This window comes from Chenopodium album, chromosome 24 (genome assembly GCF_948465745.1).
Source record: "Chenopodium album chromosome 24, dcCheAlbu1.1, whole genome shotgun sequence".
Lineage (NCBI taxonomy): Eukaryota > Viridiplantae > Streptophyta > Magnoliopsida > Caryophyllales > Amaranthaceae > Chenopodium > Chenopodium album.
In genome coordinates this window covers 1,097,076-1,112,765 of record NC_137857.1, presented here as the reverse complement: position 1 = coordinate 1,112,765, position 15,690 = coordinate 1,097,076, and positions in this window count along the sequence as shown.

Below are 15,690 nucleotides of genomic sequence, written 5' to 3'. Positions count from 1 at the left end.
TATTTTTACCGTGTGATTGGATTTTGTACGAATAGTGTCAGAATTGCTTGTTAGTTTGATGTGATTTATGGGTTTGCTAGAATGGCTAGTATTTATGGACCACTAGCTAGAATAATTGGTACTCCGTAGTGTTTTGTCTATATTTGTAAAGATTGAACTAGATTTATTTGCTACTTTGTGGCACTCGTTAAGTTCCTTGTGTTATCAATGGTGTTCGTTGACACCCTTTTCATGCTATATGCCTATATTGGATGTAATGTATATGAGTCGATGTCGATATTGATGGTCGATGGATCATACGATGGACATTGGTGTGTTTGTGGTGTGGTGGTATGAATCGAGATCTCAATATTTTGGAATTGTTATACATTACGAACAAGATAAGAATTTGTCTTAATTAAGGGTTTATTAAGGATTATTTTGTTGTTTAGTTTGCACATAATCATACCACTTTTGTGGTGGTGTGCTTAATGTTGGATAAAGATAGTACAATAATTAGGTAGTGATCGGGTTTAAGGTTAAAACAAGTGGATTTTTAATTGATTGTATGTGAGAAACTTTTAGTGATTATATTGATATTGATTTTTGATTGTTTGCAATGGATTTTGATAATTAGTAAAAGAGATACGAGAACTTAAGTGGGGATTGCATTGTTTTTGTCATGTTAAAGCTACCTTAACTTTTTTAAAGGATGTTAAATTTAGGGGAAGCTTGTATAGTTTTAATAAATTAAAGGGGATTTCACAACTATATATTTAGAGGTAGATAATTTTGGTAATCATGATTTTTCACAAGATAAAGAGGGTTGGATAGATGAAACGATTATTATCTTCCGTCATGTGATTTATTATGCCTTGTTGATGTATGCCAAGTGAGCACGTCATTGCTCTTTAGGGAGAATGTTGATCTTGTGTATGTATATATACAAACTAATGTTTTTACCCGAGCTTATTAGATTTAATGTAAATTGAATAATACGAGCTTATTACATACGGAGTATGAAGTTTTTTTTTGTTTTAAATCTAATCGTTAATCTTGAAGACTTGACATTGCAAGCTAAGGGAACAAGTCATCGCCTTTATTTATTTACTTTCTGCACCTTATTTAATTACTAGTGAGGTGTAATATTGACATTGTTCCTCAAATTTTGATAATTTTCCAAATTTGTAGCATTGAAAAAAGCTCACTCAATCACCAATTCACAATATGCATACGTTTTTACCCTTTAATATCTTGGATTTTATTTGGAGGAAAAAATAATGGACTTTAATAGCACTTTCTCTTATCTTCTTATCCATTTAATTCACCATAAACTATAAGGTTACAAGTAGGATCAATTAATGTTTCATATGGCCCAATTAGCATAATTGGAAAGTTTGAAACTTCTTGATTAAGCAATTAAGCCTAAGGATTAATGGAATCATCTATACGTGGATGTCATAGGTAGTACTTGATGTACTATATTAGAAAGGGCCAAAGGGGGGTTTAGATAACCTTAATTTTTGGGGATAAGGATTTCTTTTAATCGCCAATTATATTGTTGAATTAGTCAATTCTTTTTCCCCATATCGACGCTCTGACTCAAACCCAACTCGATCTACTTATGTAGTTTTGTTTGGCCAAGATGTGAGTGTTCGTGATCCAATCCCTGATCTTTACTTTTAGACGTGTTTTTATCTATTATGGTTATTCTCCTAATCTTATTAAAGATAAATGAGAATATGGTTGATTAGTCTTGATTAAATCTCAACAATCCTCATAATTTTTACATTAATACTCCTATATATACCCTATTACTTCGTATAATATCTGTATAATAGACGTTTGATTTTTTGTTGTTCACCTACATTTTGTTGCTTTGGCCTCTGTATCATTATTGTATAAGTTTGTACATACAACTATATGGGTAAGGCAAAATCAATGCTACTTAGATTGTATGATAATCTTAAATATATATTCTCTTGTCTCCCCAAATGGCACTGTCTGGAATTCACCAACTACTCACAATGTCACAACAATGCAATTTATGATCCATGCTCATCACCACACTAGTCTCAGCTTATTTATGCCTGTGGACTGTGGTCCAATCTACCGACTCCGTACTATTAACACACCTAGCTATAAAAATTGAAAGTAATGATATAAACGACATTTAATCTCATGCTTAACGTACCATTATATATTATGGAATTAAGATTTTTGCCAACTACATTACTCCAATCATTTAATTAGCCGAGAATAAATCTATAATTAATGACTAACTACTAATTAACAGATTAAATTATTTCAAGAGTGAATAATTTATACACATAAGAAAACGATCGATGTACTAATTTTCGTGGTTTAACATAGCAAAGAAAACTTGATAATTTTTTGATAGACAAATTTTCCTTTTTGACCCCTCCCATACGGTACGTTAATGTGACTGGCATACAAAAAATCAGATCGTCTGACAAAGTGGGTACAACCCATTTAATTCTATTTGATAGCTATCTATGCAGTTGACTAATGGCATCTTCAACACCATAAATTTTCTCCCCAATCTTACACCGTGCAAATAAAATCGACCTATATTTGAGTACAAGTTAAGGTTACGTCGTTTTTTTCATTTGAATTTCACTTATTTATACTCTGCAGTTGTGCATATCAACGATTACCCATTAAATTTTTCGTTCTTAATACTTTGATTGACTAGCCTTTGAAAGTTACTCGTATTAATCGAAATAATGGTCCAAACTTGGACTTTCCCTTCCCAAATTTGACCTAATGGACTAGTTTGATAGGTTAAATTATGATTAACCAAGAAATGATAAGTGATCTATTTCTTAATGTCATGGTTGAACTGCATATCAAAAAACAATTTTAACAATAAGCTGTAATTAATTTTAAAATTATTATTTAAAATAAATAGCTAGCTAGGTACTCGCGGTGCACAATAATGTAAGTACTTTTAGGAATTTTCTAAATAGTGTTTAGTAATGCATTGATATTGATATCTATATAAAAAAAACACGCTCATTTAGAGATAACTCTTTTTGAATTATAGGAGATCAATCACCACATAACAGATATTTTTATCAAAACGAACATCCTTTATTAATACTCGTATTGTTGAACACATGTATTGATAACCGTGAAAAAACAAATGAGAGAGCTTTTAGGATTTGAGAGAGAAGAAGATACATGTATCTAATTTTTATAAAAATGTCAAAAAGATTTTGGTTGACCAACACTTGTGTGAAGATCTCTTCTTATCTGCTGCAAATGCACTAGGAGTATAAATTCATGGCAAGTGCTATTTCAATCAATTCCTACATATTTTTTTTTCAAGTATATTTTAAAATTTGCATTATTATTGAATATAAAAATTGGTGGTCATCTATATGAATTAGTTATAAAATAGTATAGATTTGCAGTCTCCTATCAATTAGTCTCCCTCAATGAGACATTACACATGCATTAAGCTAAGGTAGGTAAACTGTCCACTATTTTATGAATTTGCAATATCATAAACTAGCATGCTAGCTTTATTATGGATATAACTATATAAGTATGGTCTTGAAAAGGAAATGCTCATTCGAATCTTTTTTTTTTTTTTTTGGGTGTAAACTTGTTACATCATATACAACTTCACACACACAATTTCCAATTCAGAGACCCTTCAATACTCCCAATCTCCATCTTATAGCCCAATCGATAACGCCTTAGCTAATATATCATTTTTAGTATTTTTGAGTAATTAACAAAGTAGTTGTTGTACGTACATCACAACTTCAAATATAATGAACACTATAGCAAATAGATAGTAAAAAATAAAAAGTATATATTTTATACTCTATATGAAAATCAAATACGCAAAATTTTGATGTATAGTATCTCTTGATATTCAATTATTATAAGCATATATGCACCCATGCTTTGTATGTTATGTGCAAGTGTGACTAGTACGTGTACTGTTCGTCTAACATTGAAAAAAAGGGTTTTTAGTTTATAACACCCAGGCGGATTGCTACTCCTCTTATTGCCTATTGATTTTAGGATGAAACCTCGTTTTGGACTCTTGTTTTTGGTATTCTAGGCAACTATTCTTGTATTTTTAATCATTTATTATAACAAACAGGTATTTGAGCTAGGTTTGATCTAATCGCACCTTTTGTGAAGCACATAGAACAAATTCAATTTATTAAACTTATTATTTTGCCATTACCAAATTAAAGAAATGGCTTACTTTAAAGTAAGGTTGCATACAATTTAAAGTCATCACATCATGTGCTCATAAAGTATTTGAACAAACTATTAACATCTTAAACCAAAACCACTTCACAAGTTAATTAAGGCCTTGAAATTTACACAGTAAACTACAGTAAATTTGTACGGTTTCTTATTTCAAAGCATATATAGCAGCAGTCTGCAGTTGTTAATCTTGTTAGCTTAAACAGTACATTAACTATTTCGAACTCATTTTGTTTTATTCATTTTCCACTTATATACTATAGATTTGGTGGTGGGAGCATGCAACTCCACTTTTTAAAAAGACTTTGTTGTTCAACAAGACAACAACGCATATGTTTTTTTTATCCTACATTTCATTCTTTGTTCATATGGAGTATATTCATACCACATTTGTTAATACGAGTAATTAAAGAGGCGAACAAATAAAAAAAGATGCGCGTTATATATACTACATACTTTGTTGAAATGCAAGGATCAAGGAGTAGAGGAACGGTTGGTCCCTTCATCTCCTCCTGGAGTTACCTAGTTCGATCCTCACCCCACTCCTCTTGTGATAGGAGGGCCCCCCTATCTTACCATGTAAAAGAAATACTTTGTTGAAATGCTGAAAAGGTAAGTAGTTGTTGGATTTACCTTAATGTACATCACTGAAATATAATATGGTCAAAGTTAAAGAAAGACAAAAGTCAAATGTGTCATTATTTTAGAACGGATCGGAGGAGCATCATATCACCTATTCAACACTATTCAAAATGAATTGTACTCCGTAACTTAATTACAAAGCTCCATAAATCGCACACTTAGTGCATGGCCATATCATATGTGATATGTATTGGGCCAGTCAACTTCTAATCCTATACACAATAAAGTCCTACAATTGGAGTCACATGAAATGTCCTACTCCAACACCTTCTTTTCCCAAAGTCTTTTCCAAAGCCCGAGCCAAGCACAACCTTTGCTTTTAATTTGGTGAAACACATTTTTTGACAAAACTACTTTTTACCCATTCCATGTTTTGCACATTACACTTGAGGAGTGAAAGCACTACAAAGTGTCAGGCCGGGCCAATTCGGGCCAAACATTGATTTGAGTCGGGTTTTATAGGGTTTTTAGGTCATACAGGCCGGGCTTGCTGGTCCTTAGGGCCAGGTACGGGTATTAGTGGGTACGTTCTTTAACATTAGCGTAGGGCTTCTAATATGTTTAAGACGGCCTCAAGTAAATACGTTGTTTGCACAAGTCGTGCAATTAGACAAGCAAACTTTTTCATACTTATTACTAGAATCGATAAGGCATATATAGACATTGTAGCCATTGTTAATTAAACTATACAAAAATTTGGTAGGTTGCTACGTTATTTCCCGGCAAATGGCAGTTATTGTCAAACTGCCTAATCTAGACCGTGAAGGTAGACATCAAGTGATAAATTTTCTAAAGCTAAATGTTAAAGTTACTTGGTGAGTGTTCAACTAATTTTGGTTTTTTTCAATCCATTATTATGTAATGTAAATCTGGTTGTTTTCATCACAGATATACTTATCATAGGAGTACGATGTGCAACAAATCAAAATACATGTGTGCATCATCTTGATAATGATAGAATTGACTAACAAAGCAATTTTACTAATGGTGATATACTTTAATGATGTATACTTTGCATATATAATGAGAAAAGTCCAATTTCCAGCCAATGTAACGTATGCGATGCGTCTAGTCACTATTGTTGACAACAAGCGTTCTAATGTAGATATTGATTTTAATCGATATATACTTATTTGGAATATACAATCACCTACGTGTTATGTTTTTAAAAATTCGAAAAAAGTTGTTACATTTGCTACTATTATTAGGTTTTTATGATTGATTCAAACATTATTTCCTTAGTTATATCCGTCGTAGTTATTATAGAAAACTTTGCGACTTATTCATTTCTTAGATTAGTTTGGACACTAATTATTTGGAAAACAAATTACTATTACGCTAATATCTACAAAATCTTCTCATTTGACTTTTCTTTGAGACAATCATCATCCAATTCTACATAGTAGATAGGAGAAATTTAAACCTTTAAGAACGAAATAGTTTCGATCAAAGTCTTGCAAAAATTTATAAATGATCGAAGTGGCATGGCATATTATTTCATGATGCACGCTGAACAGTATAGATAACTCCTTCCACAATCTCTCCAATTCTCCATTACAATTATGTCAATCAAAATTAATATTCACACCATCTACTTTTATAAAGAACTTCCTATTCTTAAAAAAGATTGATGCTTACAAAAAGCTACCTAGATTGTATTATAGTGGAGATGTAATACAAATAAAAAGAAAATAGTGGCTACCTTAAAAAGGGACATCTTAGGAAAAGACTAATTAATTTGGTATGTCTTATTCAATGTAACAGTTACATAATATAAAATATCAAAGTTGGATATGATGCTTTGTGCTTATGTAGTCTTAAGGATATCAGATCATCATATATATGTAATACTTAGGGTCTGTTCTCATTGATTGAACTCAGCTGAACTGAACTGAACTGTACTGAATATTTTATAAGAGAAGGAAATTAGGAGTGGAGCTGAACTGAATTGAACTGAGCTGAACTGAACTGAACTGAATTTCAACGTAAGAGAACAGAGCCTTACTGATAATGTGATTCCTAGAGTTTTAGATGCATTTGTACAATCATGTAAGTGTCTTTTTTATGGGTGACCATTTGATTTTTGCTAACATGCTTGCCTTTCAATAGCTTGACAAAGACTACATTAAGTTGTAACCAAATATGTGCACTACAATTGATAAAAAGGTGTACAGTGTGCGTCGGTAATAAGATTCTAAGGTTTCCATGAAAACTTATAACAGGACAAATGTACGTACTATAAACAGTTCATTGTAAGAAAAAAAAATGTATCACAATATTCACAAAAGACTAAAAGAGTAAGATAATTATATCAATGGTTGTCTTTTTTGACGCTAACTACAAAGAAATTAAAGTAGCATTTATGGGTTTTTTGTGGTTGGGTACAAGAATACTACAGTAGTACTACTAGGTCATGGAATATATAACACGAGTAAGTTGTTTAACTTGCATAACTAGCTAGCTACTAAGAGCATCTTCAACGACGACAAATTAACCGCCAAATTTGCTTTTCATACCACATATATATGATTTATAACAAATTATCCTTTATAGTCTGTATCCTAATTGTTAGCTATGAGCTAAGCTTAATTTGTTATTTAAATGAACCTCACTTTCTCATTTTTTTTAAAAAAATTTAATTTTATTAATAATGTAATAACCTTCCATCTTATGACAATTTTGTCACAAGCAAATTAGCTTCCCAAGATGATTGTATATCTTCGCTTTTTTTTTTTTTTTTTTTTTTTTTTTTTGACAACAGCAAAACCCTAAATTAATTATAAACTAAATTACACATTACAACATTAGGGGTAGAATCATATAACAACTTTCTATTCGGAAGCCATACAATTTCAGTGGGATAAGACGCTTTTCTTTTTGAGCCACTCATCCTGCAAAACAAAGAGTTAGTAAAAACAGAGGAAGTTGAATTTCTTAGAGAATGACTTTTCCTTCTAGCTCTGGAACGACGAGAGGAAACTAATAACATCAAATTCTGGGAAGAGGAATTGTTGGGGATTGCAGTAGACTTTAACTTGGAGCAACTGAAAGGGGCACCGACGTACTTTCACACGATGACACTTGATCAACCATACCTATGGTCGTATCTTCTTGTGCCAAATTTGGAGTTATTTCACACCTAACATACCCTTTCACAGGGGGGTGACTAATCTATATTGGTGTAAAAACTTCTTGAGTTTCAACACAATCCATCTTCATTGGAGGATCGAGTACTCGGATGCTAATAAAATCCTTCTTGGAAGAGCAATATTGCAGGCAAATCTTTAGCTACAAACATTAAATATACTTTAACAAGGTTTAAAATTAAATTGAATTTGCCACAACTATGATTGAAAACAACAAAGAGACGAAATTGCTTGAGGTGTAGCACCAATTATCATGTTAATTTACCATTTCATATGCTTATTTAGAGATTTATTTGATTAGTTATTAAAGGGGGGTTTTGAGTTTATTTAAGAGAAGGGACAGAGAGTCCATCTTGTGTGTGGTTGGGCACACAATTGTGGCTGGTTTTAAAAAAATAAAGTATTCCCTATAACACTGACTAAGTAACCTCTGTAACACTAACGAGGTAACCTTTAATATGATTAGCCACATAGTGTGGCCAGCCACTTATAAGAATTTGTGTTTTTAAAAATTGTTCTTTGTTTTGACTTTTTGTATATGATAATTACCAATAATCGATAGATTAATTATAATATAAAATAAGTTCACCGCCAATGAGATGATTAAAATTGGGTGAGATTTAAGTGGAAAGATTTAAACTGTACATGTATTAGATTTTTGTCTTTTTGAGGACAAGCTTTTTTAAAAAAAAAAAATAATAATCAATGGTTATTAATAAATTTGGGCCACTAGAGCTGTTTAATTTGTTAACAGCCCATATTTTATCCATAAAACGAAAACTGAGTTTTAATTGGGCCGTTTTTGGTACTTCTGCCTACGGTAAATACGCGCTTGGGCCTCAGGCTTTTAATTGCAAACATTCCGACATTCACAAAGAAAGCAAATTCAACAAATATGTAATTTATCTATTGAATCAAATAAATGTAGCCCTTCATTGAATTATGATTGTTGGGAAGATCTTGAAGATGTACGATATTTCTTGCATATATTGCATTTTTTTAAAAAAGATTTTAAAAAGATCAAACATATATAAATGATGGATCTCGAATTTGCAGCATCAAAGTCACAATGTTAGTTTCCTATTATATCCACCAAACGTTTTTGGTTAATGCATGCATTACATACATTGTAGTGTATCACTGTATGCAAGAATATGTATTGCCTACTATTAGTATTGTACCGATCACGTTTTAGTTTTATGACATGTTTTCGAAGAACCTCTTTGAAGTTATATAGACCGCCATATAAATTATTCAATTGATCTACATATAAGTTGGTAGGTAGACGAAAAGAGAAATGCATGGTATTAACATGATACAATATAATAACTAGTTTGTGGACCCGGGCGATGTCCCGGATTTTTACATTAATATTTGTTTTAATTTATGATTAAATTTCTTGTAATTAAATTTTGTTATTCATATTGTCATTTGCTACATATTTATATTTTGTATTCAAAAATTACATAAAAATTCACATAGTTCAGTGGTAAGACATTTAGCTCTAAGATTAGAGGTTGTGAGTTCAAATCTTGTGGTGAACATTTTTTTTTTTATTATTATTATAAGTGAATGACATACAATGAAGACAAATGGAAGGGACAGCCACATGGCGTTATGAGCAGTTTCATGGGTGACGTGGTGTAGTGAGCGAAGCTTACGTGACACGTGGACGTTGTTAGAAACGCCTTTTAATATATTAGTATAGATATATTAGTATAGATTGTAATATTTAGATTTTATGAAACCGAGAAAGAAAATTTAACTAACCAAGCAATCCCTCCCTCTCACAAATTTAATGGCATTAAAAGCAAATTTACCGGTTCTATGAGCTTATAGATGACTAAAAGACCAGCTCAAAGTCTCATTTGTTATACTTTTCTTCAAGGACCCTATCCAATAATTGCACCATATATGATTGCTCACTTTACTTGTTGATTAATTCACCTTTAATAAATGGCGTATAGGATATAGACATATAGTCATTCAATTACTACGTAAAATATAACGGCGTGCCGTAGTTAAAGAATTTGAACAACCTGGTAAAATTTTGTTTATGATGTTGATTGTTTACTAAGAAATTATACAAGTATTTAACTTTTGTGTCGTATAATATTTGGTAAGGTAAAGTAAGGTAAATTATACTCTGTACATGAGACTAATCTAACAATATTTTGTTGGAAATAATTAAAAAATATAGGTTATTGTGCAATAGCACGCAATTGCACAATAACATGTCAAAACGAGAAAAGTATTATGGGTTAAGGGCCTGTTCACATTTACTGAACTAGCTGAACTGAACTGAACTGATTGGAGCTAAATTGAACTGAACTGAATTGAGCTGAAATGAATACTTTATGAGAGAGGGAAGTTAGGGGCTGAACTGAACTGAATTGAGCTGAACTGAAATGAACTTATCATTTATCATTTACATTAGGAAAGAACAACATTTATCATTTACATTAGGGAAAAAAAAAATTAAAATTTGCATTTATGGAATATTATATGAGCTTAGATGTCCATAAGTTGAATTTTAATAAATTTTTTTTTTAAAGAACAAAGCATAAAAGTGTTGATGATTTGAGATGGTCAAATTAAGATAAAAAGAATTGAATATGTGGTTATAATGGGTAAAACTTGCGATGCTTAGATTAATCTGTACAACAAACGTGCATTAAGGTAATTAATTGAAAAATATTTCTGTTGAATTCTAATGTGAAAGGGAACCCTGCGTCCACACTTAAAGCGTCACAATCACATAATAAGAAGCTAAGGCGACGCTAATGTAATAAACTGAACTGTGATTAATTTATGGCATTTGGTAATTTCTGTATTACGAGTAACCTTTATCAAAACTTATGTTTTAGACCTTAAACTTCGTATGATTTTATAGTGAAAAATACATGATTTAAACAATACTTGCATTAGTTATAACAATTAAGTTGAATTAAAAAAATGGGAATTCTCATTTATATATACCATTCTACTCTTGACTTACGAAGTATAAGCTAAAAATAGCTATCCATTATCAATTAATTTTTTAATGAAACTATCATATTTTAAATTGGCTTATTAGTGACCAAACACTCTTCCTATTTTCTTGAGTAGGCCAATATGAAGATTAAGAATTTGAGATGCAACTCTCTCTCACAAGTCTAATGAGTAATATTGGCTTTTATACAAATTTTAATATAAAAAAAAAAAATACAACCAATGATTGAAAATGACCTTAATCTTTTGCCCTATATAAATGTCTCATGTTTGTAAATACATTTTTTGTATCCACCTTTGTAAAATCAAATTCAAAACCAAATAATCTTCTTTAATTTAATCTGTCGAGATTCAAAATTGGTGTAGTAATATATACGAGTGTACCACATTGATCAAGTTTAAAAAGTGTTCACACATCATAGTCCCACAGCTATTTTGGGACTAGCATGCGTTTTGACTTGAGCAAAAAAAAAAAGCAATTATAGTTGTATATCCGTGTTACAATCAGCAATGACATTGTTGTATACATTGAAGAAGTTTATTTCATCTGATGTAATCTTCCTTGACTAGGCTCAATTCTCACCAAAAAACAAAGAAGTATTCCAATCATATATCATATACACTATATATTTTTTAAAACATAGTCAAGACTTAGTCAATAATTCCGTACTAATAACTCTAATTTAAACATGGTCTTCATTTATATACAAGTACTACATATAGTATATAAGTCCCACATATGTACTCATAAATTAATCTTCCTAGTTTTTTTCATTTCATTACAATTAGTGAGTAATCAAAGCACTAAAAACTACTTAGCCGCCGAATATTTGAAAGTTAATTAAGCTAGTGTACAACAATGGGAAGATCACCATGTTGTGACAAAGCTAAGGTTAAAAAAGGGCCATGGTCTGCTGAAGAAGATACAATGCTTGTAAACTTTGTCGCGAAATATGGCAATGGAGGCAACTGGATTTCACTACCTAAAAAAATCGGTTAGTTTTAACTTCTAACACCAAAATATACTCTCAATGTCCAAGTAATAATTTAAGTACGTATAAATATTATAGATGTATAAAGTCTTAGATTTTATGAAGTTCGGCCTCATATTTTAGGCTAACCTAATGTTTTTTTAAATAGGATTGAATCGATGTGGGAAGAGTTGTCGTTTAAGATGGTTGAATTATCTTAGACCGGATATTAGACATGATAATTTCACTGAAGAAGAAGATTATATAATACTCTCACTTTACCACAGCATAGGCAGCAGGTATATATATATACACAAACAATTATTTTATTTTATGCTAATAATATAATTTTTTTTGTAAGTAATTATATCTTTCAATTGAAATAACATTGCATGGACTAACCATATTTATTATATATATATGTTTAATTATATAGGTGGTCAGTAATTGCATCAAATCTACAAGGAAGAACAGACAACGATGTGAAGAATTACTGGAACACAAAGCTTAAGAAAAAAATATCATCAGAAAAATTCATGAGTAATAACATTTCTAGGATTTCATCTTACAAAAACACAGATTTTAGTACATTCAATCATCAAACTCTAGGAAATGAAAGTATTATGAGTTCAAGATTAGGTCAAGGTGGCATTTTCGACGTTGGACAATGTCAAGAGAATGTAACTCTAAGCCACACAACAAGTAGTGGTTCAATGACTCCAGAGATTTCAAGCTATTCAGGATCATCAAGTTATGTGGAATTTAATCAAAACAGCTCGGGATCGATTTCGATTAGTGGTGAAGATGATGGGTTTTGGATGGATTTGTTGTCTGAATCATTTGATGATGTTGTAGTTGGTTCTAAACTTGAGGAGAAAATAAGTGAAATAGCTTCACTCTTAGATGATTCATTTTGCAAAAGATAGTTTTTATTGTAATTTTTTCTTTGGATGTATTTTTTAATTAAGGTAGAATTATTCATAACATTATATTGAATTATTTGTAGGCTAGCAAATTCTTTATGGAATGTATAAAAAAATTTGAATGTTATGGTTGACAGTAGTGTTATCAAATTATTGTTGCAAGATGATGATTTATTTACTCATATTATACTCGTAATATTTAGGTTCATGTATGAAATTTCAAATAGTAGCAAAATAGACAAATCATGCATGATGCATGGATATAATATTTGGTCCATGAAATAATAAATTCAAAACAATGACCTTGTCAATATTAGGTACCTGAAAACAGTGGGGTGAATGAGGAAAGTAGCACCAGCAGGCAGGGTGGCCTGAGGCACAACACGAATGATTGGTGTAGGTATGGCACGTACGATATGTTATTGTGGGTGTTGAACCATTGTTTAGACCTTTATTATATGGGAGAAACATGACAAGGTATAATATGATATGATTCAATACGCAATGACAAAACAAGCTAAAATCAACGAAATTTGGCTAGGCTCTCAAGAATAATGTCACAACTCACACTATACTACTCGTACAATACAATGAGTCAGTGACATATTGACATGTGGGCTTGGTCCAACTTGTTTAAAATTACAACATGGTATGGATTGACATGTCCCTTGTGGGCTGCGCCTTGTCAACTTCAAAGCACATGAGCTTGGCACAAGGTAGTGAGTGAAGGCACAACCCTCAACCATCTTTAGATGAGAGGGGAAAGGGTAGGGGCTAGGGAGTACTTGAGCTAAGATTTTCATTTTGGTTCTTTTTAATATAGGAAAGTTTTTGCTTATTAAAAGGATAACGATGAAGTTGGATCCTTTAGAATATTATTATTCAACTCTTGCCACATTCGAAAACACACATCATTTAGGGTTTGTTTTTCACAAGTTTAAGGTTAATTATGATCTAGCTAGTGTAGCATACACGTTTTGTAAAGACAAAAGATATAATAAAGCTAAAAGTGGCCAAACGCCACCATTGATTTTATTTAGTTAAAGCTTTTGGGATGATTAATAAAGAGATCAAATCTCTTTACATTATTTGCCCTTTGTAGCTCTTTACGCATCTAAGATCATTTTAAGAGTTTTTTGTATAAATTCGTTCAATAAAAAGGTTCATAAGAAGTATGTTTAAAACACTTTTCAAAGATCAAGTAATGATCATCATAATTAATATAAGTATCATTTACAACGTTTTATACACATAACTTCGACAATTAAAAGGTTTTTTATTGCTTTTTTTTTTTGACAAATAACACATTCAAACTAAATTAAAAATTCACACCCTTTAACATAAGTACATAACAAATAGGTAACCTAAACAAAAAAAATTAAATCGCTTCAATGTCTTGAATCAATTTGTCGCTTTAAATGACCCACCTTGTCGAACAAGATTAATACTCCGTACCTGCCTTAAATAACCCACCTTATCGAACAAGATTAATACTCCGTACCTTATACTACATGTCTACGTATAATCGTATAATCGCGAGATGTGAGAAATAGTCATTGACTATTTAAAGACTCAAAAAAATCATCCAGGGTGTTAATCACGTTCCATAACAAATAAACGTACCAATTTGCATCAAAAAAAAAGGAAAATTTGATAACTACCTCAAAAAAGGGGTCTTTGTGAATTACTACCCGCAAAAAAAAAAAGTTGTTAATTACTACCCTAAAACTGATTAATTTTAGCAACTACTACCTTTTTTACTAATCAGCATACTTAAGCTCTTAATGATATTATTATTCATCTAATTACTAATTAGTAGCTCTTAAACCTTAATTAATTAGGTAAACCCTAGCACCACCTTCCCACCACCATTGCACCACCTCCGGCGGCCCCCCTTTGGCCCTTTAACACATCCGATAGCTCCTCCACCATGAAACCCACTCCCTGCACTCAATCCCCCACCACGAAACCCACCCTCCCTTTCCCCCACCACAAGATCCACCCTATTCTTGTTCCCCCCACCACGATTACCACCTCGATTCTGCTTCCCCAACACACAATTCCCACCCCCTTTTACGATACCCCCATCCCCTACCCGCGACGGCCCTGACCCCCTACCCCTCGTCGGAAATCCTTGCTCAACCATCCCTAATCTTCCTATATCCCCTTCCCCCCTAATCACCACCCTAGGGTTTCAATTTTAGGGCTTTAGGGTTTTAATTTTAAACATTAGGGTGGTGATTAAAGGGGGGAAGGGGGTGGAGGAGGCTTAGGGAGGGCTTAATAGAGTTCTCTAGCAAGGGGAAGGGGGCTAGGGTGGCTAGTGGGTGGGGAGGAGGGATTTTTTCGAGGGTTGGAGGGATTGTTGGGGGGTTTAGAGGTGGTGCAATGGGTGGTTTAGAGGTGGGGTGGATGCCGAGGCGAGGGTAGGCTGCCGGAGATGGTGGGGATAGAGTAAGGGGGCTGCCGGAGGTGGTTTAGTGGTGGTTTAGAGGTGGTGTTAGGGTTTATTCAATTAATCATGCCTTAAAAGTAACTAATTATAAATTAGCCGGATAATGATATCATTAATAGATTAAATCACCTAATTAGGGGCTGATTAGGGAAAAGGGTAGCAATCTATACAATTCATCAGTTTTAGGGTAGTAATTAACAACTTTTTTTTTTTGCGGGTAGTAATTCACAAAGACCCCTGTTTTGAGGTAGTAATTAACAAATTTTCCAAAAAAAAAAAAAAAAAACAAATAAACGTACCAATTACAAAATTCACTTACTCATTTATTA